The sequence below is a fragment of the Schistocerca serialis genome, chromosome 8, assembly GCF_023864345.2.
Source record: "Schistocerca serialis cubense isolate TAMUIC-IGC-003099 chromosome 8, iqSchSeri2.2, whole genome shotgun sequence".
In the NCBI taxonomy this organism is placed as follows: Eukaryota; Metazoa; Arthropoda; class Insecta; order Orthoptera; family Acrididae; genus Schistocerca; species Schistocerca serialis.
The window spans coordinates 219,206,648-219,233,460 of NC_064645.1; positions in this window are offsets into that span (position 1 = coordinate 219,206,648).

Sequence of the window (26,813 nt, forward strand, 5' to 3'; positions counted from 1 at the left end):
CTCTGTAGTGGTGTGGGGTGTGTGCAGTTGTAATGAGATGGTACCGCTGATACGCCTGTACATGACTCTGACAGGTGACACGTCTAGGTACTACTGTGACAGGTGACAGGTACGTAAGCATCCTGTGTGTCACCTGCATCCATTCATGTGCATTCCGTCGAACTTCCAGCACGACAATGCGACACCCCACACGTCCAGAATTGCAATATAGTGGCTCCAGGAACACAGTGAGTTTAAACATTACCGCCGGCCACCAAAATCCCCAGACATGTGCATTATTGATCGTATCTTGAACGCCTTGCATTGTGCTATTCAGAAGAGATCTCCACCCCTTGTACTCTTACTGATTTATGGACAGTCCTGCAGAATTCATGGTGGCAGTTCCCTGCAGCAGTACTTCAGACATTAGCCGAGTCCATGACACGTCGTGTTGCGGCATTTCTGGGTGCTCACGGGGGCCCTACAGATATTAGCTTCTTTGGCTCTTCAGTGTATATTTATACCATGAGCCGCGGGATCCACACACCTCATCAGTCTAAGAAATAGAGGAAAGCTAGGATGCTGGTTTTAATGCTTCAGGTCATCTACATAATTACTCCCTCTCCATCCTCCCACCACACACCCATGAATACGACACATAGAAGTTTCTTACAACCATGCGAAACTGTCAGAAATCATTGGTTTGAATGTCGTAATTTCTGCAGTGTGTCTTATGTAGCAGTTTCGTGTTGATAACACCAAGTCTAGTCGCCCGTGACGATTTCTTTTCAAGAAGAGAATTGCCCGCGTTTGGTATCTGAATGAAGTCGCAGCAGGCTTCCATGCATCGTTGTGTCGGTTAGGAAATCAAGGGGTGCGGGACGAGCTTTGCACACACTTTTCTCTTCTTAAAAACATTCTGCAGAACGTCTTGAACTCTTAATTTATATATGTTGCTCTAGTTCGATTAGTGACACAACTGCATTGACAAACTACTTTCGAATGCCTATTTCTTTTTAATATCTATCCTCAATTGACCTGTCGAATGCACATTTTTTGTTTACAGTTTATAGTTCAAGCTTCCTGCTTAGTTACTGCGCTGACATCGGTTGTACGGCAGGGATAACGTCATTCTCGTAACTTTTGTCAGAAATAAATACAATCTGCATATACACTGCCTATGTAGCGCTCTTTCAATCACTACTTAGAATGAAGGGCTGTGGCAAAACCAATTACTGACTGACACTTCTTAACTGTGTATTACACAGAGATCAGTGTGTGCTCCTCTGGACTTTTGCTGCACAACTTTAAGGTAAATGCCGATGAAATAGTCGAAATATGGAAACACTCATCCCTAAAAATTTTGTCAACGTGAGCTTCAATAGTTGTACATGATATCCTGATCAATTATTTAAAAATTTCGACATTTTTTTCACTACCTCTGAATCCGTTGAGCTTTCTGCTGGGACCAGCATGAATCGGCTTGGTCAGGTTTCACGTCACTGCTATGACGTTAGGAAATCGGGATCAGTGAACATTATTCATAAAAAGTATTCGTATTTTGGTTTTTGATAGTCTAAAAGTAAAACGTAGGGGAAGAGCGTGGGGCTGTGGTGCTCAAAAATACGATCGCTCTCTATTTATCGCGTAGTCCTCGGTTCTTGGTTGTACAGTTCCCGTGTAATATTTTCTCCCAGAGGCAACTGGCCGAGGGTCACGTACCGTGCAGAAACGCTTCCAAGGGCAGACTTTCATCATTTCGAGTGCTCTACTCACTCAAATGATCTCATCGGAAAGCACATCCAATCATTCGATAGTACTGTCGACATTTGAGGTTTTGGGAGGCGAAACTGGAAACAGCTTATTCGTCACGGTAAATTAGCAGAGACTGCTTTCTAATCTTGCGCTACACCTTTTAGCTGTGGTGGATTTCATCAGAATCTATCAACCCAATTACTGTGGATGAATGGTTTCTTACTGACATGTTCTGGCACTCTTAAGGAAGGAAAATACGTACTATCTCCAGTTTAGTTTCAGAGAAAGGACGTATAGAACCGCGCAGAGCAACGAAAGAAACGAATCTAGATGTTCGTGTGCTCATTTGGTTCATTATTTCATGGCGACATCGACTAACTGCGGTTGTTTTCTGTCTGGGTTGATGCATTCCGACGCGAATTCCTGTCCTGCGTTAAGTTCTTCATCTCAGTGTAGCACTTGCACCCAACGCACTCAGTTACTTGTTGGACACATTCCAGTTCCTCTCTACCCCTACAGTTTTTATGTTATACGGTTCCATGAAGCAACTTGCAAATTATTCCCTGTTGTCGTAACACATGTCCTGTCATCCTGTTTCTTATCATTTTGCTACGCTCGCCGATTTTGTGGAGAACGTCTCTCATTCCTTATGAGTCCACTTCATTTTCAACATCCTTCTATAGCATCATATCTCAAAGGCGTCGATTCATTTATTACAGCACATGATTCACTTCAATACCATGCTGTGTTCCAACTGTACAGTTTCAGAAATTTCTTCCTCAAATTAAGACTGATACTAGTACGTTGCTTCAGTCCACAAATACCCCTTTGCTTATGCTACTCTGTTTTTTATATTCTCCTTGCTTCATCCATCATGTACTATTTGGCTACTTCAATAGATTTATAGCCCATTTCTGTCATTCATTACTGTTGTCTGTTTACTGTTTATTCTCAGTTCGTAGTGTGTCTTCAATGCACTGTTCATTCCATTCAACAGGTCTTGCTGTTTCCATCACTGTCACTGATGATAGCAACGTCATTAGCGAAATCTGTAACCAAAATGAGATATTCCATTTGTGGGTATTCGCTAGAGTTGTTCATGAACAACAAGTTGCCGTTGGTGGATTGTCGAACAGTGATCTATACTATCAGTGACAGATTTAGGTGACAGATTTAGATATTTCACAGTGGGGTCTACGCTCTATGGAGGCTCAGGGTCAGTTTACAGACAGTATTAAGCACACTGGGTACATAACTCTGCTATGGTACCGAGGCATTTCCCAAGTCAGACTGACACTATGCGTAGGTGATTACACTGTGATATTTATTTCAACATACTTACATTTCTTTGTCGTGGGTTTTCAGGAAACAGCGCCATGTGCACGCTTTCTACTTCTAGACAACGGAAAGCCTAGTGCAGTAAATATGGTTCTGTTTTACTCCAGAGGCAGGAATTACGTGGCAAGGGTGATGAAAATTTAATAGTGCCAGGAAATGGAAGGTATGCCTGATGTAACATACGAGCGACAGGGAAAGAATGAGAGAGGATGTTTCTTTCGCAGTCAGCATCCTCTTCCAAATCCACAACAGAAGAACAGACCAGAAGACATAGGAAGATACAGTGCGACAATTATTGAACTATATAAAATAAAATCATAATAGCTTCTGAACGATATGCGTTCGGATGTTCAAATTGCACGGCTGGCCGCGGGGCATGATGGGAATTAGCATGCGCATGCATGGTTTGATTTAGCGACGAAGCCCACTTTCATGTGGAAGGATTCGTCAAGAAGCAAAATTTGCGCATTTGGGGGACTGAGAATCCGCATTTCGCCATCGAGAAGTCTCTTGATCCTCAACGGGTGGCTGTATGGCGTACAATGTCCAGTGACAGAATAATCGGTGCGATATTCCTCGGTGGCACGGTGACTACCGAACGGTAGGCTATGTGAAGGTTTTGGAAGATGACTTCATCGCTGCTATCCGAAATGACTCTGATTTCGACTGGATGTGATTTATGCAAGACGGAATTCGATCCCATCGAAGCAAGAGAGCGTTTGTTATTTTGGAGGAGCACTTTGGAGAACGCATTCTGGCTCTGCGGTACATAGAGGCCACTGGCATGGGCTCGATTGGACACCATATTCTCCGGACCCGAACACATGCGACTCCTTTTTATGGGGCTATGTTGAAGATAAGGTGGAGCTATGTTAAAGATAAGGTATACAACAGTAACCCCAAAGCCATTGCTGAGCTGAAAACAGCCAGTTAGAGGGTCGTCGACAGCATCGATACTCCGACACTTTAACGGGTCGCGCAGAATTTCGCTATTCGTCTGCGCCACATCAGCGCCAATGATGGCACGCGTATTGAACATGTCATAAAATAAATACGAATATCTGTAGTGATGTTTACGTATTGAGTTAAGTGTGTGCAAGCCGTAGTTAGTAACTAATTCATGTTTTTTTTTCATTTTTTTTTCATATAGTTCAAGAACTGTAACCCTGTATTCACCCTGTATCAGCATCAAGGGTAGATGTTAACAACCAAATCCCGGGCCATAACGCTAAGTCGCTGTTTCAATAGAGACCCATACTTTAACATAATAGTAATGAACATATACAGAAATTAAAGAAAAAGGAATATTTGTGGAATGGAATGCTGAACGTTCAGAACACAGTCAGACGAAACGGAAATTCTCTGAGGCAGTGAGCAATGGCTTTAACACACTAGTCGGGAGTTCTTTTGTAGAGGGGGAGTGAAATATAACAAAGAAGGAAACGATCAAGATAGGACAGGACACTATACGTACAGCAAAAGCAGATGCGAAGAAACTGTGCATTGTTAGGAGATATTCGAGTTTGTGGATATAATAAGAAAGTGTAAGCATCTTAAGAATGATGTCGGAAGTCAGCAATACATGCTGTATTAGAATGAATTGACGGATATTAGAATGAATTGGCAGTCAATGTAAACAGGTTAAAACTGATTAGATAATAGAAACGTGATTAGTAAACGTTATCTTATTAAAATATAATTGGTGTAGCTCATTTTATCAAGTATAGTATGATTGTTGTTCAAAGAGTTCCGCGTACTGAGAGTGTAGGTTCCACCTCTTAAATTAATATCATTCACAATATTCATTAACAATCTCGCTAACCAACATTAATAATATCTGCGAGCTCAGTTGAACTTTCAACATAAGAAATCGACTGCGATAATGTTTTGCAAAATCTGACTCCGAGAAAGTGCCGTAGACACTGGCGAGCAGATTGATGCCGTATTCCTGGACTTCAGGAAGGCATTTGATACGGTTCCGCACTTACGTTTAGTGAAAAAAATACGAGCTTACGGAATATCGGACCAGGTTTGTGATTGGATTCAGGATTTCCTAGAAGAAAGAACACAACATGTCATTCTTAACGGTTCAAAATCTGCAGATGTAGAGGTAATTTCGGGAGTACCGCAGGGAAGCGTGATAGGACCTTTATTGTTTACAATATACATAAATGACTTAGTTGACAACATCGGTAGCTCCGTGAGGCTATTTGCAGATGACACGGTTGTCTACAAGAAAGTAGCAACATCAGAAGACTCGTACGTACTCCAGGAGGACCTGCAGAGGATTAATGCGTGGTGCGACAGCTGGCAGCTTTCCCTAAACGTAGATAAATGTAATATAATGCGCATACATAGGGGCAGAAATCCATTCCAGTACGATTATGCCATAGGTGGTAAATCATTGGAAGCGGTAACGACCGTAAAATACTTAGGAGTTACTATCCGGAGCGATCTGAAGTGGAATGATCACATAAAACAAATAGTGGGAAAAGCAGGCGCCAGGTTGAGATTCATAGGAAGAATTCTAAGAAAATGTGACTCATGGACGAAAGAAGTAGCTTACAAAACGCTTGTTCGTCCGATTCTTGAGTATTGCTCATCAGTATGGGACCCTTACCAGGTTGGATTAATAGAAGAGATAGACATGATCCAGCGAAAAGCAGCGCGATTCGTCATGGGGACATTTAGTCAGCGCGAGAGCGTTACGGAGATGCTGAACAAGCTCCAGTGGCGGACACTTCAAGAAAGGCGTTACGCAATACGGAGAGGTTTATTATCGAAATTACGAGAGAGCACATTCCGGGAAGAGATGGGCAACATATTACTACCGCCCACATATATCTCGCGTAATGATCACAACGAAAAGATCCGAGAAATTAGAGCAAATACGGAGACTTACAAGCAGTCGTTCTTCCCACGCACAATTCGTGAATGGAACAGGGAAGGGGGGATCAGATAGTGGTACAATAAGTACCCTCCGCCACACACCGTAAGGTGGCTCGCGGAGTATAGATGTAGATGTAGGTGTAGATGTAGATGTAACATGAAAGTGCCTATCTGGTTCCCTGTCTGTTTAAGCATTCGTAATGGCAAAAGAACTGTCTGAATTCGACACTGTGAAACCTTAAATTTTGAAATTGATAAACTAGCCCTGAAAAACTCAATGTTCCTATTTTTTTAAATTTAATTTTGGCTTACCTGTTGCAAAAAAAAAAAAAAAAAACCATAACACTGCTCCTGTCTTAAAAGCGCTAAGCATTTGTTGAGCTGCAAATAACTACTAGGATGCGCCTGATGCAATGTGCTCTCTTTTTTAAAAAAGGTAAAGCGTGAAACTTCCATGCAGATTAAAACTGTGTGCCCGACCGAGACTCGAACTCGGGACCTTTGCCTTTCGCAGGCAAGTGCTCTACCATCTGAGCTACCGAAGCACGACTCACGCCCGGTCCTCACAGTTTTACGTCTGCCAGTATCTCGTCTCCTACCTTCCAAACTTTACAGAAGCTCTCCTGCGAACCTTGCAGAACAAGCACTCTTGAGTTTCATATCAGCGCACACTCCGCTGCAGAGTGAAAATCTCATTCTGGAAACATCCCCCAAGCTGTGGCTAAGCCATGCCTCCGCAGTATCCTTTCTTTCAGGAGTGCTAGTTCTGCAAGGTTCGCAGGAGAGCTTCTGTAAAGTTTGGAAGATAGGAGACGAGATACTGGCAGAAGTAGAGCTGTGAGGACCGGGCGTGAGTCGTGCTCCGGTAGCTCAGATGGTAGAGCACTTACCCGCGAAAGGCAAAGGTCCCGAGTTCGAGTCTCGGTCGGGCACACAGTTTTAATCTGCCAAGAAGTTTCATATCAGCGCACACTCCGCTGCAGAGTGAAAATCTCATTCTGGAAGGTAAAGCATATTTGGTTCATAACAAATTTGAGCAAGTAAAAATGATAACTCATACACCGAAGATCCAAAATAACTGGTGCACTTTCCTAGTGTGTAGAGACCCCATGAGTACGCAGGAGTGCCGCAAAACGACGTGGCATGCACTCGACTAATGTCTGAAGTAGTGCTGGAGGGAAATTGACACCATGAATCCTGCAGCGCTGTCCATAAATCTGTGAGAGTACGAGGGAGTGGAGATCCTTTCGGAACGGCACGTTGCTAGCCATCCCAGATATGCTCAATAATGTTCATGTCTGGGGAGTTTGGTGGCCAGCGAAAGTGTTTAAACTGAGAAGAGTGTTCTTGGAGCCACTCTGCAGCAATTCTGGACGTATGGGGTGTCGCATGTCCTGCTGGGAATACCCAAATACGTCGGAATGCACAATAGGCGTGAATGGATGCAGGTGATCAGACAGTATGCTTACATACACGTCACCTGTCACAGTCGTACCTAGACGTATCAATGGTCCCATCTCACTCCAACCGCACACGCTTCACACCAGTATAGAGCCTTCAACAGCTTGAACGGTCCCCTGCTGACATGCAGCGTCCATGGATTCATTAGGTTGTCTCTGTAACCGTACACGGCCATTTGCTAGATACAATTTGAAACGAGACTCGTCCGACCAGGCAACATGTTTCCAGTCATCAACAGTCCAATGTCGGTGTTGACGGGCCCAAGCGAGGCGTAAAAAGCTTTCTGTCGTGCAGTCATCAAGGGTACACGAGTGGACTTTCTGCTCCGAAAGCCCATACCGATGATGTTTCGTTGAATGATTCGCACGCTGACAATTGTGGATGGCCCAGCATTGAAATGTGCAGCAATTTGCGGAAAGGGTTGCACTTCTGTCACGTTGGACGATTCTCTTCTGTCGTCGTTGGTCCTGTTCTTGAGTGATATTTTTGCTGCCGATTCCATGTCGGAGATTTGATGTTTTATTGGATTCCTTACATTCACGGTACGCTCGTGAAATAGTCTTACAGGAAAATCTCCACTTCATCGGTAATTCGGAGGTGCTCTGTCCCATCGTTCGTGCTCCGACTAAACACCACGTTCAAACTCACTTAAGCCTTGTTAACCCGCCATTGCAGCAGCAGTAATCGATCTAACAAATCCGCCAGACACTTGTTTTATATAGGTATCGCCGACCGCAGCGCCGTATTCTGCGTTTATACTCTCGGTATTTGAATATACATGCCTACAGCATTTTTTTTTTTTTTTTGGCGCTTCGATGTATTTTGGCATGGCTTTTAACGCGGACAACATCTTGGGTCAAATTATAACATCAAATGTAATTATTTTTCTGATTATAAAAGTTCCTTATAGAAAAATTATCTCTTTCTTTTCTCCACAAACGTTAATACACAAAAAATTGCAATTCTTGAATGATAAAAGTAATGGGCTTTAATATCAAATGAAATTTTTCCAAAAATGCGACGCTTAAAGATGACATTAAATATTCAAGAGCTACTCATGCTTCCAAATTCATACTGAAAATTATCAATGGCCGTTTATCTTTCGCTGTACTCAAGTCTCTGGATGTCTGAACCAAGGATGCATAGAGATAAGCTGCCACAAAAAAGTACAAGATCTTAAATCAATTACCTTAAAATAAATCCTTCTCTATTACTCACCAAAATGATCGTAGTAAAATATTCATCTCAAAATGCTTAAATCTCTTCCTCATCTCAAATAATTAATCAGTAAATCAACATGTTCCACTTCCTCAGAATACTGTTGCAAACATACCACTCGGCCTATTTCGTACTACTACCCGTGACACACGACTGCCGACTACTGTGTCTCCTCATATCCCGATAAATAGCATGCATCATCTCCCGCGCGTCTTGAAAAGCATAGATGGTCCAAGCAAGCCTCCAGGTGATGCAACATCTCTGGTGACGCTGCGCACTTGTAATTTCAAGAAGTACAAAGGCGCTTACGCTTCCACGACATCCAAAGACTAGAGAAATGCCTAAGAAACTATCTACAGCGCCGTATAATTGGTTATTGAAAAGCATCTTACGTTAGGAAAAAAAACTACTGTGTACAGAAATATTAAACGTATTATTGAAAAAGCGAAATGTATAGTCATCGCCCTACGATGTGCAGATGGAAAACTGTATTATAAACTGAAGAAAGGTTGACTGACGGCATTAGTACACTGGATGCATGTTAGTATTGAAATATACAGTCTCAAATGTTGACAGAAGAGGGTCAGAGTGAAGTCACTATTGTAAACAGATGACCAGAGAAATATACAGAAAATCGAAACAAAAATTCAAGACCTATCGGATGAGGAGCAGTTTGGTTTCGTTTAGAGGATGGGTTCAGGGAACCGACTCAGCGATTGTGCTTTGGGCTCTGGCAGCACGATGCCATCCTGTTCCTACTATTTAAAGCAGAGCGCATTGGATAGCTCTTAAAATAAATTAAACAAAAAGCTACTGTATAGCTATCATATTTGGAATAATCTAACTAAAGAAAAGAAACTGAGCATGACATTGATTTCTGATGTCATTGAGTTACATAAAGTTGTTATACAGTTTCTGCTGTTTGCATTGATACACGCATTGGTTCTCTGATGTTACGGGCAGCAGCACGACGAATAAGATTCATGAGAAGTCTGCATCAAAATGTGTCACTTCACTTCTTATCTTGCCATTCTTTACTTTGTTTATTGTCATACAGAAGTAATTCTCTTGCGTCAGAACTGAGACGATCCGCTTAAAAGCAGAAACTGTATATTGGACATCTCAGCTTCAGTGAAACGTTATACAAAGACCTTTCGTTGTTAACAAGCCGCAAGACACCGGAGATGATTAATTGAAATCAAGATTATCAAGCCTGATTGGGTAGGTGACATAATTAATGTGAAAACTACGTCGGATGACGTTTATCGGAAAAGTACCATTATTCTTAAATTAATTAAGTTGTCACGGAGAATGATTTACGATCGTTGCTCTGTAAAAGCTCGTGTTTCATTTTTACTTCCAATAATTTAATTTCTCCGAGGAGATTAAGTGGTTTTTTGTGGTATTAACTAACACCGAGTTCAGTTTAAGGAAAAGAACTCTCAGTTTAATCATTTCCTCAAGAATACGTATTCCCTTCATTTGAAGCAATGTTTAGGCTTACAGTGAATTACACTGTCCTGTCAGTAACACGCGGAAAATTCGTCCCTGGCGATACTTGTTTCAATTAGGTCACCAAAAGAAAATAATTATACACACTGTACGTAATAAATTACATTCGTAGCGTCTACAGTTGACTCCAAATTACCGCCGAAAGGAAACTAGTCTTTGAAGTATGATTTCCCCTTCCAGTGTTCCAATTTTTACGTCATACCAGTATACATGGTGGCTGATTGCGAATAAGGTAGCGTTTTAAAAGGAAGATTGGGTTCAACGCTCCATCGAAGGTAGCACTTCAATCAGTTTCCATGACAAATTTGCCCGTTGGTGATCTTTTTCCTTACTGTCTAGAATCCATACAGCTCTACGCGGCTAAACATCGCTACATTGGTAAAATGCGACTTCGATCCGTTTGAGGACGTTGCTGCACCTTAAATGTATCGTACAGCGGCTCCGATGTGGGTGTGTAAGCACCGACGTGTAGACAACGGATTAGTGTGGCATTTGTGTATTTCCGTCTTGTGAGTAAGGTAAATGCAGAAACGGAAACCATGGCGACGCTATTAACAGAAGCATTCAAACAGGTCCAACGTGCTGATATTCTTTCCTTGGCTGCCGTAGGGCAACCAGTGGCAGACGTCCTTTGGAGAAAGAAGAATGTGTTGGGAACGTTTCTCGAAACCCACCATTGTTGAATGTTCCTTGCTGGAACGCACGTCCTCATATCGCAAATGTCGTAACACAGAATTAACGCTAAACTGAATGGGTGACACTCGAGGATTCGCTCTATAGTTCATATCTCTCCCCAAGCGATTATCACGCCTTCAGTCCCTTAAAAAAAAGTAAAATGAAATAACAGTGCCTGTGTTGCATCGTATTCCTTAACACACAGGCGCTGCTATTCCGTATTTATTCGCCATTACGATGCTCCTGCCTATCAATAAATACATCCTTCCTGGATGGAAATATATGTAACGTGCAGCTTGTCACACATGGACAACGACGTACGGAAGTTTGGGTCTGCTTGTGATTCGTGCACGGATAGCCGAAGCGGTTAAGGCGACCACTCACGTAAAGCAGGAAATCCGAATTCGAGTCCCAGTCTGACACAAATTTTCATTATCGTCTTTCCAATATACAGCGACGGTGGTTCATATTCGCAACTGCGAATTGATTTCATCTACGACCGCCAAAAATTGTTGCCGATTCCTGTCGTACGAGGATCTGCTGCGGGCAGTTACGTACTTCTTCAAACAGCAGGACACGGTGTTTTTTTCAAACGGGTATCATCAATCTAGTGAGTCAGCGGGATGACTGCCTCCGTGCGATCTTGCCTGATTGGCATACCGATTCTGGATTGTAAGGCCTTCGAACGGAAACTTTTTGATCGTCCATTACGCAGTATATTTTACAGCTATACGACACATAAGGATAAAGATTATGACAACACATGTAGTAAGACTGTGACTTTGGTTCTGAAACATCGATTACCCAACGTTCTCAGCCAACTGACATTCCGAAAAGTAGAATGCACTCAGTTATGAAAGAATATCCTCAACAGACGCCTACAGCCTGTAGGCTAGGGGACTCCGCCGACTCAGGCTGAGCAGCGACTCCTCTTTATGCAGTGCGCGATTAAAATCTCAGTGACGTTACCCAGATCTACATATTAGGAATTTTCCCTAAATAGCTTTGAGGAAACGCCTGCATTTCCTTGTTTTTTAAGTAGTACAAGACGGATTTGTTTCTGCAGAGGAATCCTATGAAAAGCTAGTGCTCGTTCTCAATACATCAAGACTGTACGTTAAAATCTACCTCGGGTAAAATTAACTCACTCCATTTAGAAGCAAAGGGATCAGAGCGATTCAAAATGGTTTCTATTATTGCAGTAAGAGAAATGAATGAACGGAGGAACAAACCGCTATAGAACAATATTTGCATATCCGCAAGAAGTCACTGTTGGGTGTAGATTTCGGAATGACGGAGATAGTGAGCAGTACTTCCTTGTAAATAGCACAACATAGTAACAATGAGTGGTCAACGTTACTGTAGTATGTTACCTCGGTATTTACTCCATCTATACCACAGAGTCGATTACCGCTGTAAAACCAACCTTTTGTTCTCATCTTTACTTTAGCAAGAAAATCCATTCGCCAAGCACTGACGTCGAAAGTTTTTGATAACCGTAACATTTGCGGCCGTGAAAGTTATAGTTATACGATTAAGTGTCTTATTTGCTTAATGTAACCGACTTAACTGAAATTAACTGAAATTCCCGATAGCTTGGTAAAATGAATTGCAATGAGAGAGATTTCTTAATCACCAGTTCCTAACCTTTATTCCGAAATTCTACTGGCAACATACTAAACTATTAATAGGTAACAAGTATGCATAAAATTCTTGGAATTTGTTGAATGAATGTGTCCCAATACAGTCGTAGACAACAGTCATTTAATATTTTGCTAAATAATGACAATATTGTCATACGCACACAGCGTGGAACAGGGGTGCCTGCGATGTTGATCGGTGTCAACTTTGAGGAATGGCAGCGAGAGTAAATACCATGGGTTGCGTCTGGGTAGCATTTAATGTGAAACGCCATATGAGAACCGGGTGCGTCTGTTGTCAGAGGCGAGCTGCCGACGTTGAGTAGTCAGCCTTAACCGTTCCTATCTCGACGACAGAACCTGCCTAGTGTGAGCTCATGTTTTATGTCCTACAGTTCACGGTATCTGTGCTGTTGTACGACAGGGTTAGGTTCAGATACCGATAATCATGCACACACTGGCGAGCGCTCTTGAAACGTCTAGGAGCATAGCCCCGAAGCAATTGTGGCACTCCAAAGCATCTAAGGCCCCCTCCACCATTCGCCGGAGCTTATGCTCGGCTATTGACGCTCCATAAGCCCGAACTGCTCTTCAGGGAGTGTTGCCTCGGAAGTGATTTGATGCTATAACCACTTGAGGTACATCGTCTAGAAAATGAAAACAAGCTTATAACCATATGTACGCTAACGGAAAAGCAATCGCAACACTAAAAAGGAGTTGTGCGACATAAACGAAAGTTGGTAGGCGTGTTTCTACATCTGAAAGGTCATGTCCATTCAGATTTCATACCATACGAGTAGCGCTATTAGCGCCATTAAGAGGATTGCTTTAAATACACACTGTAACGTTCATGAGCTTTAGTGACCCTTGAGACTGGACAAGGTGAGTAGACGATACTCAAGAATGTCTATAAGGCGACAAAGACGCCGTTATCAATACCATACTGAGCTTGAACGAGGTATTGCAATAGGGCTACGAGGAGCTGGATGTTCCTTCTGCAATACTGGAGAAAGCCTCGAAGTGAATCTAGCCAATGTACATGATAGATGGCAGCGATGGGCACGAGAATCTACAGTCCCTAGGAGACTGCGCTCTGGCTAGTCATGTGGCACTACCGAGAGGGAAGACCATCGTGTTCGATGTAGGGATCTGCCGCATCGTACTGCATCTTTGACGCCAATCTGACCAGCAGTGACACAAAGAACTGTTACAAACTGTGAGACAGGACAACTGAAACCTTCCCGTCTCCTCTATATCTCATTTGTAACGCAACCTTCCCTTCTACAATAACCTATGAAACTGTCCCTTAGGATTTCTATCTCTCACTTAATAATAACAAATGAAATCTTCCCTTTGGAATTAATTGTCTTTCTCAATTTTCGCATATAAATTTAAATGCTGCTTATTAAAAGTGATTTTCCGATTATTTCGAGGAAACATAGAATGTGTCGTCGTCGTGGCCCTCAGTCGTTACCTGCAATAACCCAAAACTGTTCCTTACCTTCTTTACTGTTACTGGATCGCCATATGACTGCTACATCTAACTGCGACATGAATATACTTACTCTGTTTAACTATACTCTATTAGCTGCTGGTAGGCTGTCATAGTAAGTGGCTGTATTTATTACCAAAGCTGACGTTATTCTTTAATAGCAAAGCTGACGTTATTCTTTAATTAATTTGACTGAAGTTACGTAATTCATAGTTAAACTTTTTCATGACAACAATAAAATTTTCCAAAGTTTTACGTTGATGGTTTTTGGGATGGATTATAATCAGTAATGGAATATTGCTGGCAAAAATTAATTATATTCTGAATGAAATGATTTTTTTTTGGTCATCAGTCTACTGACTGGTTTGATGCGGCCCGCCACGAATTCCTTTCCTGTGCTAACTCTTCATCTCAGAGTAGCACTTGCAATCTACGTCCTCAATTATTTGCTTGACGTATTCCAATCTCTGTCTTCCTCTACACTTTTTGCCCTCTACAGCTCCCTCTAGTACCATGGAAGTCATTCCCTCATGTCTTAGCAGATGTCCTATCATCCTGTCCCTTCTCCTTATCAGTGTTTTCCACATATTCCTTTCCTCTCCGATTCTGCGTAGAACCTCCTCATTATTTTCCTTATCAGTCCATCTAATTTTCAACATTCGTCTATAGCACCACATCTGAAATGCTTCGATTCTCTTCTGTTCCCGGCCGGCCGTAGTGGCCGAGCGGTTCTGGGCGCTACAGTCTGGAACCGCGCGACTGCTACGGTCGCGGGTTCGAATCCTGCCTCAGGCATGGATGTGTGTGATGTCTTTAGGTTGGTTAGGTTTGAGTAGTTCTAAGTTCTAGGGGACTTATGACCACAGCAGTTGAGTCCCATAGTGCTCAGAGCCATTTTTTTTCTTCTGTTCCGGTTTTCCCACAGTCCATGTTTCACTACAATACAATGCTGTACTCCAGCCGTACATCCTCAGAAATTTCATCCTCAAATTAAGGCCGGTATTTGATATTAGTAGACTTCTCTTGGCCAGAAATGCCTTCTTTGCCATAGCGAGTCTGCTTTTGATGTCCTCCTTGCTCCGTCCGTCATTGGTTATTTTACTGCCTAGTCAGCAGAATTCCTTAACTTCATTGACATCGTGACCATCAATCCTGATGTTAAGTTTCTCGCTGTTCTCATTTCTACTACTTCTCATTACCTTCGTCTTTCTCCGATTTACTCACAAACCGTACTGTGTACTCATTAGACGGTTCATTCCGTCCAGCAGAACATTTAATTCTTCTTCACTTTCACTCAGGATAGCGATGTCATCTGCGAATCGTATCATTGATATCTTTCTCCTTGTATTTTAATTCCACTCCTGAACCTTTCTTTTATTTCCATCATTGCTTCCTCGATGTACAGATTGAAGAGTAAGGGCGAAAGGCTACAGTCTTGTCTTACACCCTTCTTAATGCGAGCACTTCGTTCTTGATCGTCCACTCTTATTTTTCCCTTTTGGTTGTTGTACATATTGTATACGACCCGTCTCTCCCCATAGCTTACCCCTACTTTTTTCAGAATCTCGAACAGCTTGCACCATTTTATATTGTCGAACGCTTTTTCCAGGTCGACAAATCCTATGAAAGTGTCTTGATTTTTCTTTAGCCTTGCTGCCATTATTAGCCGTAACGTCAGAATTGCCTCTCTCGTCCCTTTACTTTTCCTAAAGCCAAACTGATCGTCACCTAGCTCATCCTCAATTTTCTTTTCCATTCTTCTGTATATTATTCTTGTAAGCAGCTTCGATGCATGAGCTGTTAAGCTGATTGTGCGATAATTCTCGCACTTGTCAGCTCTTTCCGTCTTCGGAATTGTGTGGATGATGCTTTTCCGAAAGTCAGATGGTATACCGCCAGACTCATATATTCTACACACCAACGTGAATAGTCGTTTTGTTGCCACTTCCCCCAATGATTTTAGAAATTCTGATGGAATGTTATCTATCCCTTCTGCCTTATTTGCCCGTAAGTCCTCCAAAGCTCTTTTAAATTCCGATTCTAATACTGGATCCGCTATCTCTTCTAAATCGACTCCTGTTTCTTCTTCTATCACATCAGACAAATCTTCACCCTCATAGAGGCTTTCAATGTATTCTTTCCACCTATCTGCTCTCTTCTCTGCATTTAACAGTGGAATTACCGTTGCACTCTTAATGTTACCACCGTTGCTTTTAATGTCACCAAAGGTTGTTTTGACTTTCCTGTATGCTGAGTCTGTTCTTCCGACAATAATATCTTTTTGGATGTCTTCACATTTTTCCTGCAGCCAATTCGTCTTAGCTTCCCTGCACTTCCTATTTATTTCATTCCTCAGCGACTTGTATTCCTGTATTCCTGATTTTACCGGAACATATTTGTACCTCCTCCTTTGATCAATCAACTGAAGTATTTCTTCTGTTACTCACGGTTTCTTCGCAGCTACCTTCTTTGTACCTATGTTTTCCTTCCCAACTTCTGTGATGGTCCTTTTTAGAGATGTCCATTCCTCTTCAACTGTACTGCCTATTGCGCTATTCCTTATTGCTGTATCTATAGCGTTAGAGAACTTCAAACGTATCTCGTCATTCCTTAGTACTTCCGTATCCCACTTCTTTGCGTATTGATTCTTCCTGACTAATGTCTTGAACTTCAGCCTACTCTTCATCACTACTATATTGTGATCTGAGTCTATATCTGCTCCTGGGTACGCCTTACAATCCGGTATCTGATTTCGGAATCTCTGTCTGACCGTGATGTACTCTAATTGAAATCTTCCCGTATCTCCCGGCCTTTCCCAAGTATACCTCCTCCTCTTGTGATTCTTGAACAGGGTATTCGCTATTACTAGCTGAAACTTGTTACAGAACTCAATTAGTCTTTCTCCTCTTTCATTCCTTGTCCCAAGCCCATATTCTCCTGTAACCTTTTCTACTACTCCTTCCCCTACAACTGCATTCCAGTCGCCCATGACTATTAGATTTTCGTCGCCCTTTACATACTGCATTACCCTTTCAATATCCTCATACACTTTCTCTATCTGTTCATCTTCAGCTTGCGACGTCGGCATGTATACCTGAACCATCGTTGTCGGTGTTGGTCTGCTGTCGATTCTGGTTAGAACAACCCAGTCACTGAACTGTTCACAGTAACACACCCTCTGCCCTACCTTCCTATTCATAACGAATCCTACACCTGTTATACCATTTTCTGCTGCTGTTGATATTACCCGATACTCATCCGACCAGAAATTCTTGTCTTCCTTCCACTTCACTTCACTGACACTTACCATATCTAGATTGAGCCTTTGCATTTCCCTTTTCAGATTTTCTAGTTTCCGTACCACGTTCAAGCTTCTGACACTCCACGCCCCGACTCGTAGAACATTATCCTTTCGTAGATTATTCAATTTCTCGTGGAAACCTCCCCCTTGGCAGTCCCTCCCGGAGATCCGAGTGGGGGACTATTTCGGAATCTTTTGCCAATGGAGAGATCATCATGACACTTCTTCAATTACAGGCCACATGTCCTGTGGATACACGTTACGTGTCTTTAATGCAGTGGTTTCCTTTGCCTTCTGCATCCTCATGTCGTTGATCATTGCTGATTCTTCCGCCTTTAGGGGCAATTTCCCACCCCTAGGACAAGAGAGTGCCCTGAACCTCTACCCGCTCCTCCGCCCTCTTTGACAAGGCAGTTGGCAGAATGAGGCTGACTTCTTATGCCGGAAGTCTTCGGCCGCCAGTGCTGATTATTTATCAAAATTTAGGCAGTGGAGGGGATCGAACCCGGGACCAAAGACGTTTTGATTATGAATCAAGGACGCTACCCCTAGACCTCGGTTACCAATTTTACAAACGTTCAAAAGAATATTAGTTCCTCTTATTATAATAGTTAACTGAAGCCTCTGTACATCCGTTTATAATCTCTTGTAAATCATAACTAGTGGCTGGCAAACACACCGCTCCTCTCAACCTCTCGCTTCAGACCTGCTACCGAATCGCCTCACATCTCGCTTACTACTGACTTCCTACGAATGCTAAAGTGCGGTCTCTCCCGCCAACAATGGTTTCTGGTGCAGACAGTCCCTGCTACCATTACAAAATGTATCAATGCGCGGTCTTTCCCGCTCTTTTCTTAAAATGTATCCATACGCAGTCTCTCCCACCCTTTTTTAAAATTAATCAATGTGTGGTCTCTCCTGTCAACAATACTTTGGTGCAGAAATTCCCTGCTACCACAATTATTTCCAATACGACAAATATTAATTATTCCTACTTAATCCTATTAATAAAATATAAACATCTTTCATTAATTGTGGTTTGACAATAGAAATATACACGTCTTACACAGTTTACTCTCTCACCTATTTTTCGTATATGGAAAATTATAAACTATTTTATTACTACCTGACGCACCTTGAGCGAGAATCCAGAAAGTTAACAGCCTGAGCAAAAGTTGATGGAGCCTGGTATTTTTATCACTCTTAGCTCATAGAAATGGCTTGTTGGGAGTTAAAAGCATTTGGCGGCGAGCCCATCCCTTAGTAAAGCTAGCTGTACAGGTCCACAGCTGTACAGGGCAGACAGGGCAGCCATTTTTCAGGACAGGGCTCCAGCAGAACAATGCCATGACACCTGCCATGGCGCCAGCCGAACTCTGGGCAGGGGTAACAGTGTAAAGGAAGGCATCTACACAGTGGAGTCATAAATCAGGCATTATGTGCAGAGCCACAGACAATAAAAATTCATATGTCCTCGCCTTTACTGCAAGAAGGCCAGTGAGCTACTTCCCTCGGCTGCCCCTGTTGTATAAGAAAACTCCGGCATCTGAGAAATATTTAGAGATGGAACCATTATTGGACCTCATAGCTAGGACTAACAAGCTCCAAGGCACAGTGTAACACTACGCTACTGCGGACGATACTTATTAAAGCCTGTACTATGGTAAGTTTACGGGCTTCACCTTATAAGAAAGGATTTTGGTATATATGTTGACCGCGTGTACCTGAATGGAGGCAAAATCAGACTTCCACGCACTCAGTAACAACAATGATCGTCAAGCAAGTCCGAAGTGCAACTACACGTTAGGACGGACAAGAAACGACACAGCAGATGCTACCAAATTGTTAATAATACGGTCGCCAGCCTAATTAGGCATTAACTGAGTTTCTTCCCAGTACAAGTTGATGTACGTTCATACAAAACAACATGTAATAGCACTGCATAATATGGTAAATTTTAGAACCAGAAAATTTACTGAATTAATAATTTCACTTTCTGTACTAATATGGACAAGCCAAAAACACACAACAATACACTATAATGTTTACTACGAACTTCGTATTGTCTATTGATCTGATTAAAATCGGGCATAGGTTACCCTAGAAATAGCACTTTCGAAACACACATACAATGTCAATTTTGAAAAAGGTAAAACACTAATAAATTTGGGTTTTATATTGACTTTAACTTTGCTGGTCAAATCAGTTCAGTACACTTCAGAATTTAAATGAACAGAAAAGAAAAAAGGGGGGGGGGGGGGGGAAGGAACCCTGAAACTGTTATGATCACTGTACTGAAAATTTTGATTATGGAATCGTTAAGCACTCAAGATTTCCAATATATGAGTTACAACTCTTTTTGTCTTATTTCTTGCTCATTTAACTACCATTAATTTTGTCTCAAATTAATTAAACTTTATTGCTAAACCAATTTCAACATTATCTTCCAACTTTGTCAGACCTATATTATTTGCCTATATATTCATTAACAACAAAGTTCTTTAAACATCATTCTAACATAGATAGGTCTGCAGGTAATTATTATTAACATAAACTTTAAATCTTCATCTCGGGACACTCGGATTGCACAACATGTGGAAAGGACCCTGTCTAGGTTAGTGATTGGGATAATTAAATGATAGGACTGTTCTGGTAAAAGTTAAGTTGTTATTGAACAGTAAGGAACAAACGTAACACTGGTCCACACGAATACAGTACTAATAGTTTCAACCTGTTCGTATCGATGTGGCGGTTGGCGGGCTGCGAGATGGCGAGCCGCAGAGCACACATGCAATCACAGCTATGGCTCTTGATGTATCGGCACTTAACTTCTTCATAGCGTCGCAATATTTTTCCATTTAGTGCCTATGGAATTTTGCCATGCTGTATAGTCGTCGGAAACGGCACATCCGAGGCTCAACGAAATCACGTTTTCCAGGAGAGCCTCCTCGATCCAGAACGTGTTGCTCAGATCAAAGCCCAACTCCGACTACTACTACTGAGCCCGTTATGCCGTGCCGCGCCCGTGTGCATTTTCCCGCGCTCGCCTGCCACCCACCTTTTACCGCTCCTCTACAGACAGGGTATTCAGCAAAGGTTTTGCACTCCACATATCCTAATACATTGCCTACGTATGGACCAGGCGCATAATTACAACTTTAACATCTTACAACAGTTTCAACATTTCTTACATTTCCATTTTGTTATAATATTGCTTGCAATTTGACATAAACATTAATATTCAGATCGAAAATTGTTTACAGTTTCTTTAACACAATGGCAAGAAAAGAAAAAGAAATGAAATCAGAACATCGATTTCACTAATTTATCGAAAATCAGAAGAAAAAATTATTATATGTACAACAGTACAGCGTTGTTGTTGTTACAACTGGCGATTTAGATGAAGATCTTTGAGATTCCATTTGTTTGCATGTTGCCGTGGCAAGAGACATGACTTCAGAGAAAATCATCTTTTCAATCTCTGCGAAAACTTAAAAACGCAAGTGATTAGCGGTTTCTTTTTTTTTCAGAGATGCAGGTTTCTTAACTCTTGTCCTGATTCGATATGAGTTTGTGCTGTCTTGTGGGAGGGGAGATATAGAGCCTCTAGAGCCTTGTGATTGGCTCAAGACAATGTGAAGGCGGTGTCGTTTGTGCACTTTGCAGCAAAACTGAATTTTTTCTGGATAGGTGCGAAGCACTGGGGGTGCGGGCCTTTGGACTGGTAACGGACTTCTGGTCGAAGCTCTGGCATGTGTGTTTGGCACTTGGAACCTGTCCTGACTTCACTTGCGAGTAGTTTAGATGGGCGAGCCTGTGGTCAAGTTCTTATTGTACTGACAGTGTGACTTGAAACGTCCCGCACTACTCGTTTGCTGAGGGCACACTTATTCGTTTTGGGTTTAGCAGTCTTGACCTTTGGCATCCTTGTGTGCTCTGTCATATAGGTGAGCCAAATTGGTCCTTGGCATGACCAGCGAACGGGTGTGTGACACACTGAAATCTACCGTGATTTCAGGGCTCTGGTAGAGAGTAAAGTGCGATATGTCTGCCTGATCGCTATGATGTGAGATTTTTGCATTTCTTTCATGGCCGCGATCGATTCACAGGTGCCGCCTCCACGTCTCATTTCCTCTGCTGCACACATCTCGCCAGCTCCAAGTCACGTCGCCTCATGAACTAAACAGGATAACGTACTGCCTCTCCAGCATTGTCATGGAATACATATCTGAATCGCCAATTGATCTCGGCTGCATCTTTGGAGAGAAACTTCAGTAGATTTGATCAATCAGTCTGCTCAGCATCAGATTATTTCAGCTTGCGTTATCCACATTTTTAGAGCAAGGGTACTTGACTCACTGATCATCTAGTTAAACTGTCTTGGCCAACCAGGCGCCACCCAGTGGAGTGTTTAATCATCTGTTAGTTGTTTAGAGAATTCAGTCTATAGGTTGTTTAGGATAATTTATGTCTTCTTTGGTAAGATAAGTGTTGTTAGTACACTAAATTTTGCCATCATTCACAACTAGTCAAATAGTCCAAACAAGCTACCTTTCAACTGTTATTTCAAGGACAGCTCGGAGCCGGGCGCCAGGTGACGAGCATTTACGACTTCAGTGGTGTCAAGAAAGAGCTCACTGGAAGGCAAGGTGGAGGTCCGTTGTGTTTTATGATCAAAGCTTGTTTTGCCCTGGTGTCAGTGATGGCCCAGTTAAGGTCATAAGGAGGCCAGTGGAGGGCCTGCAGCCAACATGTCTGCCTGCTAGACACATTAGACCCACTAGTCACTTGAATCAGCAGTTGTCTTGTGACAGCCAGAGCGAGAGCACCAGCAGCAGCGAGTACTGTTTGTATAAAGCGTTTTTGTACTTATTTGCTGCGCTTAGCTTTTAAATAGTTTTTCTGGGAAAACCTAGCGTAGTTTTCGCGTCTCGTATTTCAGTGAGTGTTTCTTGATTATCAGAGTAGCTCATCAGAAGATTATCTTGGGAATTTGTCACCGTATAGAGTAGGGTAAACATAGTCATGTGTAGGGACTGTGGTTGTTGTGAGCGGACGCAAGGAGAATTGGCCACTCTTCGGGGGCAGGTGGAGGCTTTGTCTGTTAGGCTCATCGAGCTCGAGGCGCAGGCGTCGGCTCGTAGTGGCGTTGGGGCAACTGTGGTGAGACCTATGCCTACTTCGGTGGCCTTGGAATCACATGGAACCCCTGATGTCGCTGCGTCTTCCGGCAGTGAGCATCTTACCGGTCAGCCATCACTCCAGGGTGAATGGCGGACAGTGCCTGGCCGAAAGGCAAAGGTGGGATCTGGCCGCGTGGCGGCTGCCTTACCCCTTTCCAACAGGTACGGGGTGCTTCCTAGTGGTGATGACATCGTTTCCGAGCCACCACAGGATGCCTCGCCTGTTGGGCCAGTGGCCGATTCTCCGGCAAGGTCCCGACAGTCACAGAGGGGCGGGCCTATTAGTTATAGGGAGCTCCAACGTTAAGCGGGTTATGGAGCCCCTCAGGAAAATAGCGGGTAGGTCGGGGAAGAATGCCAGTGAGCACTTGGTGTGCTTGCCGGGGGGTCTCGTCCGTAATGTGGAGGAGGCCCTTCCGGCAGCTATTGAACGCACTGGGTGTGACCGGCTGCAGATAGTAGCACATGTCGGAACGAATGACGCCTGCCGCTTGGGTTCTGAGGCCATCCTTGGTTCCTTCCGGCGGCTGGCTGATTTGGTGAAGACAACCAGCATCGCACGCGGAGTGCAAGCTGAGCTTAATATCTGCAGCATAGTGCCCAGAGTCGATCGCGGTCCTCTGGTTTGGAGCCGTGTGGAGGGTCTAAACCAGAGGCTCAGACGACTCTGCGACTATAATGGTTGCAAATTCATCGACCTCCGTTATTGGGTGGAGAACTGTAGGGCCCCCCTAGACAGGTCAGGCGTGCACTACACACCGGAAGCAGCTACTAGGGTAGCAGAGTACGTGTGGCGTGCACAAGGGGGTTTTTTAGGTTAGAGGGACCCCCCCTTGGGCGAAACGATAAAATACCTGACGGCTTACCAGAGAGGACATTATCATCGTTGATAAAGAACGTCCGTCCTCAGAGACTAAAAACAGGAAAAGTTAACGTAATATTGGTAAACTGCAGGAGTATCCAGGGCAAGGTTCCTGAATTAGTATCTCTTTTTGAAGGAAATAGTGCGCATATAGTATTAGGAACGGAAAGTTGGTTAAAACCGGAAGTGAACAGTAACGAAATCCTAGACACAGAATGGAATATATACCGCAAGGATAGGATAAACGCCAATGGTGGAGGAGTATTTATAGCAGTAAAGAATTCAATAATATCCAGTGAAGTTATTAGCGAATGCGAATGTGAAATAATCTGGGTTAAGTTAAGTATCAAAGATGGGTCAGATATGATAGTCGGATGCTTCTATAGACCACCTGCATCAGCAACCGTAGTAGTTGAGCGCCTCAGAGAGAACCTGCAGAACGTCGTGAAGAAGTTTCGTGATCATACTATTGTAATAGGGGGAGACTTCAATCTACCAGGTATAGAATGGGATAGTCACACAATCAGAACTGGAGCCAGGGACAGAGACTCTTGTGACATTATCCTGACTGCCTTGTCCGAGAATTACTTCGAGCAGATAGTTAGATAACTAACTCGTGAAGCTAACGTTTTAGACCTCATAGCAACAAATAGACCGGAACTTTTCGACTCCGTGAATGTAGAAGAGGGTATCAGTGATCATAAGTCAGTGGTTGCATCAATGACTACAAGTGTAATAAGAAATGCCAAGAAAGGAAGGAAAATATATTTGCTTAACAAGAGTGATAGGGCACAAATCGCAGAATATCTGAGTGACCACCATCAAACGTTCATTTCTGAGGAAGAGGATGTGGAACAAAAATGGAAAAAATTCAGAAACATCGTCCAGTACGCCTTAGATAAGTTCGTACCGACTAAGGTCCAAAGCGAGGGGAAAGATCCACCGTGGTATAACAATCATGTACGAAAGGTACTACGGAAACAAAGAAAGCTTCATCATAGGTTTAAGAGTAGTCGAATCATAGCTGATAAGGAAAAGCTGAACGAAGCGAAAAAGAGCGTAAAGAGAGCAATGAGAGAAGCATTCAACGAATTCGAACATAAAACATTGGCAAACAATCTAAACAAGAACCCTAAAAAGTTTTGGTCATATGTAAAATCGGTAAGCGGATCTAAATCCCCTATTCAGTCACTCGTCGACCACGATGGCACCGAAACAGAGGACGACCGAAGAAAGGCAGAAATACTGAATTCAGTGTTCCGAAACTGTTTCACTGCGGAAAATCGTAACACGGTCCCTGACTTCAGCCGTCGCACGGACGCCAAAATGGAAAATATTGAAATAAACGATATCGGAATTGAAAAACAACTGCTATCACTTAGTAGCGGAAAAGCATCCGGACCAGACGAGATACCCTTAAGATTCTACAGTGATTATGCTAAAGAACTTGCCAACTTTCTATCAGCAATTTATCGTAGATCTCTGGAAGAACGTAAAGTACCTAGCGACTGGAAGAAAGCGCAGGTCGTTCCCATTTTCAAGAAGGGTCATAAATCAGATGCGAATAATTATAGGCCTATTTCGCTTACGTCAATCTGTTGTAGGATAATGGAACATGTTTTGTGTTCTCGTATTATGACGTTCTTAGATAATACAAATCTCCTTCATCATAACCAACATGGATTCCGCAAACAGAGATCATGTGAAACTCAGCTCGCCCTATTTGCCCAAGAAATTCACAGTGCCGTAGACACTGGCGAGCAGATTGATGCCGTATTCCTGGACTTCAGGAAGGCATTTGATACGGTTCCGCACTTACGTTTAGTGAAAAAAATACGAGCTTACGGAATATCGGACCAGGTTTGTGATTGGATTCAGGATTTCCTAGAAGAAAGAACACAACATGTCATTCTTAACGGTTCAAAATCTGCAGATGTAGAGGTAATTTCGGGAGTACCGCAGGGAAGCGTGATAGGACCTTTATTGTTTACAATATACATAAATGACTTAGTTGACAACATCGGTAGCTCCGTGAGGCTATTTGCAGATGACACGGTTGTCTACAAGAAAGTAGCAACATCAGAAGACTCGTACGTACTCCAGGAGGACCTGCAGAGGATTAATGCATGGTGCGACAGCTGGCAGCTTTCCCTAAACGTAGATAAATGTAATATAATGCGCATACATAGGGGCAGAAATCCATTCCAGTACGATTATGCCATAGGTGGTAAATCATTGGAAGCGGTAACGACCGTAAAATACTTAGGAGTTACTATCCGGAGCGATCTGAAGTGGAATGATCACATAAAACAAATAGTGGGAAAAGCAGGCGCCAGGTTGAGATTCATAGGAAGAATTCTAAGAAAATGTGACTCATCGACGAAAGAAGTAGCTTACAAAACGCTTGTTCGTCCGATTCTTGAGTATTGCTCATCAGTATGGGACCCTTACCAGGTTGGATTAATAGAAGAGATAGACATGATCCAGCGAAAAGCAGCGCGATTCGTCATGGGGACATTTAGTCAGCGCGAGAGCGTTACGGAGATGCTGAACAAGCTCCAGTGGCGGACACTTCAAGAAAGGCGTTACGCAATACGGAGAGGTTTATTATCGAAATTACGAGAGAGCACATTCCGGGAAGAGATGGGCAACATATTACTACCGCCCACATATATCTCGCGTAATGATCACAACGAAAAGATCCGAGAAATTAGAGCAAATACGGAGACTTACAAGCAGTCGTTCTTCCCACGCACAATTCGTGAATGGAACAGGGAAGGGGGGATCAGATAGTGGTACAATAAGTACCCTCCGCCACACACCGTAAGGTGGCTCGCGGAGTATAGATGTAGATGTAGATACGGATTTATGGTCTGTGGTGTGATTGCGTATGACAGTAGGAGCACTCTCGTGGTTACACCATGCACGTTGACTGAAGAACTGTACGTCAATCTGGTGATTCGATCTGTTATGCTCCCATTCATGAACAGCATTCCGGGGGTTGTCTTCCAACAGGATAACGCACGCCCGAATACCACTGTTGTAACTCAACATGCTCTACAGAAAGTCGACATGTTGCTTTGGTCTGCTTCGTCTCCAGTCGAGAACATACGGGACACCGTCGGACGACAACTCCAGTGTCAACCAGAAACAGCAATGACCGTCCCTTTATCGATCGATCTGGTGCACCAAGCATGGAACTCCAACCCACAAACTGACATCCGGCGCCTCTATAACACAATGCACGCTCGTTTTCATGCTTGCATTCAACAGTCTGTCGATTACACTGTTTATTAATGTACCAGCATTTCACATTTGCATTCGCTTATATCGCGGTTACTTTAACCTGTGATCTTGCGATGTTGGCTAAAATGGTTCAAATGGCTCTGAGCACTATGGGACTTAACTTCTAAGGTCATCAGTCCCCTAGAACTTAGAACTACTTAAACCTAACTAACCTAAGGACATCACACAACACCCAGCCATCACGAGGCAGAGAAAATCCCTG